Consider the following 4411-nt stretch of genomic DNA (forward strand, 5'->3'; position numbering starts at 1 on the left):
CGCCGGAAATAGCCGAAGGCTCAGGCGGAAAGAGCCGAGCGTCGACGGAAAACAGCTGGGAAAGCCGCGCTCGGCAGCCGGGAGGAAACTCGGCGCCGGAGATGGCCGAACTGGGGCGGAAATGGCCGAGCCCAGACGGAGATGGCCGAGCTGGAACGGAGGTGTCCGAACAGAGGCGGAGATGATCGAGCGAGGACGGAGATGGACGAGCGTGAGGGGGCTGGTGAAGCCCGGCCGGGCCTGTGGCTCGTCCCTCAGAGCCCCCAGGGAATGCAGAACTCGCACTTGGTGCCACAGAACGGGCTCTGGGGATCCCCAGCTGTGTCAGGAACCCCCGCGTCTCTCGGGGCGCTGGTCCGAGGGCTCCCCCTGCCATCACCAGCGCGTCCTGAGCCAGCCCGGCCCCCGGCTGGGTTGGGCTGGTGGTTCCTGCGACCCCATTCCCATTGCCGCGGTCGGCACGGCCCAGGTCCTGTCCCTGTCACTGAGGGGTCCGTGCTGATGGTGCTCCCCACGTACATTCAGGCACGATATCGCAAAATCGCAGGATCATGTGAGTTGCGAAAGACCTCCCAGATCATGAAGTCCAATGTCACAAGACCAGAGCACTGAGTGCTACATTCAGTCGGTCCTTGGACATCTCCGGGCATGCGGACTCCGCCAGCTCCCTGGGCAACCCCTTCCAATGTTTAACAACCCATTCTGTGAAGAAACTCCTCATGATGTCCTCATATCCAGGAGTAAAACTGACAGACTGCAGTGTAAGTACATTGCAGGTAATTTGCCAGTTACAACTTGGTTGTGTTTGAAAGTGCAATATCTGGCACATAGAGCTTTAGCAAAATAATGGAATAAAGACGCACAAGTAAACACCAATTTATTAAATATACTGACCTGTCAATGGCCACCTGCAGCTAGCAGAGGCCTTCCTTCTCCAAATCCTTCTGTGGGCTTGCTGAATGAGCCATAGCAGCGCCCCGATGCACACACACCTACACACGGACTCTGTGCTCCATCTCTGTTCAGTGCTCTGCACTTGCACTCGGGCCCCAAGGTCAGATCCTGATGTGCTGCCAAACACACCTGGGCAGGGGCTGTATCTTTATGTGAGAACAAAAGCTGTGTGTGGAGCAGGAGGGCTCAGCCTGCCTCCTTCCCCTCTTTCTCTGCAAGGTGTAGTTACAAATTTGTTACTGGCAGCAAATCTGCGGGTGTTTGCATTCAGGGTGTGAGCAGGCAGGGCTTTCTTCAATCCTTCACCTGAGACAAATAACAAATTTTAACTGCAGAGCAGTGCTGTGCCCTGGGATGCACACCTGGTTTCCTAATCAGGTTGTTCCAAGCCATTGTGCCAGACAAAAGGAGGGTGTGAGTAACATGACAGTGAAGTCAGAAGGCCTTTGGCCTCACTCACTGATGATGATGATGGTGGTGTGTGTACGTGGTCTGGGGCTCCAAGGAAGGAGCCTTTCAAGGAGCACAGTCCATATTCACCCTGCTCCTGATCTCATGCACTGCAGATAACTCCTCCTGGGGATAAAAGCTGGCTCCATCTGTCTCTCCCATTCCCCGGGGCACAGAACTGACATCCAGACCTTCTTTGGTATGAGAATCTGTCTTATCACAGCCTGAGGAGATACAGGCCCTCCAGAGCGTGGGGGCTCCTTGTACCTCTCCTCAGAGTCCCTTGGAATTCATGTAAAACATCCAAACTGTAAAAGGTCAGGGTTTGCTGTTGTCTCTGGACATCTGGATTTACAGAGGCTCCTCAGTCCTACAGTGCAGTTCGGCCTGTGGGGTCACTCACTGGCACCCAGAAATGTTTTTATAAATGTCCATGGGACTAAAGCTGCTTTCTCTGGGGAATCCTCAGCTTTTCCAGAGGAGGAGGGGAGCAGCCTTGCCAGGAGGAGGCACAAGCAGAGGTACAGACATACATACAGTGCCTGTTCAAGTGCATCATTCCAACCTGCTTTGCTAAAAACCAGCTCTGCTTTATCTTAAAGACACGCAACAGGTCCCTAAAGTAAAGTGTGGCTGGCTCTTCCCTCAGGGGCTGGATATTTCACATGGAAAACTGTTTCCTGTATTTGTCATTTCCCACTGTTTGCCTTCTGTCTGTCTCTTCGCAGGTCTCAGTTTGGTTTTAATTTGGTGTTACTCCTTTCACCGTGGAATCTGTGGGCTCAAACACAAGGCCTGTGCTCTGCACAGGGGAGTGAGAGTGCAGCCTCTTGGCTTGCAGGGAGGGATGTCACAGCTACAGCAGGAATATCACAGCTAGCAGAGATACCAAGGCTAGGAGGGATCTCGTGGCTGTACGGGAAAATCATGGCTACAGCAGGAAAATCATGGCTACAGCAGGAATATAATGGTTACAGCAGCAAAATCATGGCTACAGCAGGAATATAATGGTTACAGCAGGAATATCATGGCTACAGCAGGAATATCGTGGCTACAGCAGGAATATTGTGGTTATAGCAGAAATATTGTGGCTACAGCAGGAATATAATGGTTACAGCAGGAATATCATGGCTACAGCAGGAATATTGTGGCTACAGCCTGAATATCATGGCTACAGCAGGAATATTGTGGCTACAGCAGGAATATAATGGTTACAGCAGGAATATCATGGCTACAGCAGGAATATCGTGGCTACAGCAGAAATATTGTGGTTATAGCAGAAATATTGTAGCTACAGCAGGAATATCATGGCTACAGCAGGAATATTGTGGTTATAGCAGAAATATTGTAGCTACAGCAGGAATATCATGGCTACAGCAGGAATATTGTGGTTATAGCAGAAATATTGTAGCTACAGCAGGAATATCATGGCTACAGCAGGAATATTGTGGCTACAGCAGGAAAATCATGGCTACAGCAGGAATATTGTGGCTACAGCAGGAATATCATGGCTACAGCAGGGACATTGTGGTTATAGCAGAAATATTGTAGCTACAGCAGGAATATCATGGCTACAGTAGGAAAATCATGGCTACAGCAGGAATATTGTGGCTACAGCAGGAAAATCATGGCTACAGCAGGAATATTGTGGCTACAGCAGGAATATCATGGCTACAGCAGGGATATTGTGGTTATAGCAGGGATATCACAGCTCCAGGGCCCCCAGTCCCTGCTGTGGATTTCCTGTGTGAGCTGAGCCAGGTCCCCACCTCTCCTCTGCTCCATTCCTCTCTGCCACAGCACGTTCTGCTGCAGGAGCCAGTGCCACAGCAGTGACAAGGACAAACGTGACCCCAGAGCGAGTGTGCAGCAAGCAGGGTCCCTTCTGGCCCTGTCACCACAGTGTTCTAGGGGGTTAAAGCACAGATAACACATTAAAAACACGAGGTGCACAGATCCTGTCCCATGGAAGCTGTGGGAATAGCACAAAGGGGAGATCAAATCTAATCTTGCATCTATAAACAGCTTATGTTGCTTTTTATGAGCGGTTGAATCAAACAGTGGGAATTGGAAGCAGCTGTTACTCAGTCACTGCACAGGAACGAGCGAGTGGCAGCTGAAGCCAACACATTGGAGCAAAGTGCCTTCAGTTTCTAGTCAAAGGCCGAGGGAGGACGTTGGAATAAGGAACAAATCAAAGGAAAGTGTTTTCTGCTCCCAGGTGTTCTGCTGATGGGAAGGCTGAGTTATGTGTCATGAATTATTCACTGCTTGTGGTGGTGCTCTGAAGATTGCTTTGCAGGTAGGAAGAGGGGGAGAGAGAGGCACCAGCTTGTATCACACAGGCCCCAGACAGTTCCTGGCTGGAACACACCATCTGCCTGGAGAACAACCATCCAGGGACCCCATCCTGGCAGGACATTACCCACACCCCATGAGGGTGGACCTGGCCCAGAAATATCTGTTCTTTCCCCATTTTTCTTCTCCCTTGCTGATTCAGCACGAGTCAACTTTCTGAAAACCTTCAAAACTAGACTTTTGGATGTCTCATTGATACAGAACAAAGAATGATTTTCATGCTTTTCTGATGTTTTGGGGTTTTAAGGGCCTCTCCCTCTTTCCTCCAGTGCTGTTCAGCCTGGACCTGGAGGGAATGTTCGTGGGACAGTGTGATGAAGAACGGATGGCCTACAGTTTTGGAAGAGGATTGGTTTTAGTGCAGAGAGCAAATTAGGAACCTCCCAAAACCAAAGGATGTGTCTTTGATGCAAGCTGCCCCTTGGGCTCTCCTTGCTCCAGGTCTGCATCAGCCAGAGGCGACCAGGCTGCAGCCCAGCTCCTGACCAATGCCAAAGGTGGGGTGAGGATCCTCATTTACAAGTCTGAACTCTTTGCAATCCTGCCTTTTCCCCCCTCTCCATGGAAGTACCCTGTTACCAAGGGGTCTCCTCCACCCACCGTGTCAATAAGTAGACCCAAGCCAAAGCAGACAAACCATATAGGGGAG

Source organism: Ammospiza nelsoni, chromosome 26 (assembly GCF_027579445.1).
Source record: "Ammospiza nelsoni isolate bAmmNel1 chromosome 26, bAmmNel1.pri, whole genome shotgun sequence".
Classification (NCBI taxonomy): Eukaryota; Metazoa; Chordata; class Aves; order Passeriformes; family Passerellidae; genus Ammospiza; species Ammospiza nelsoni.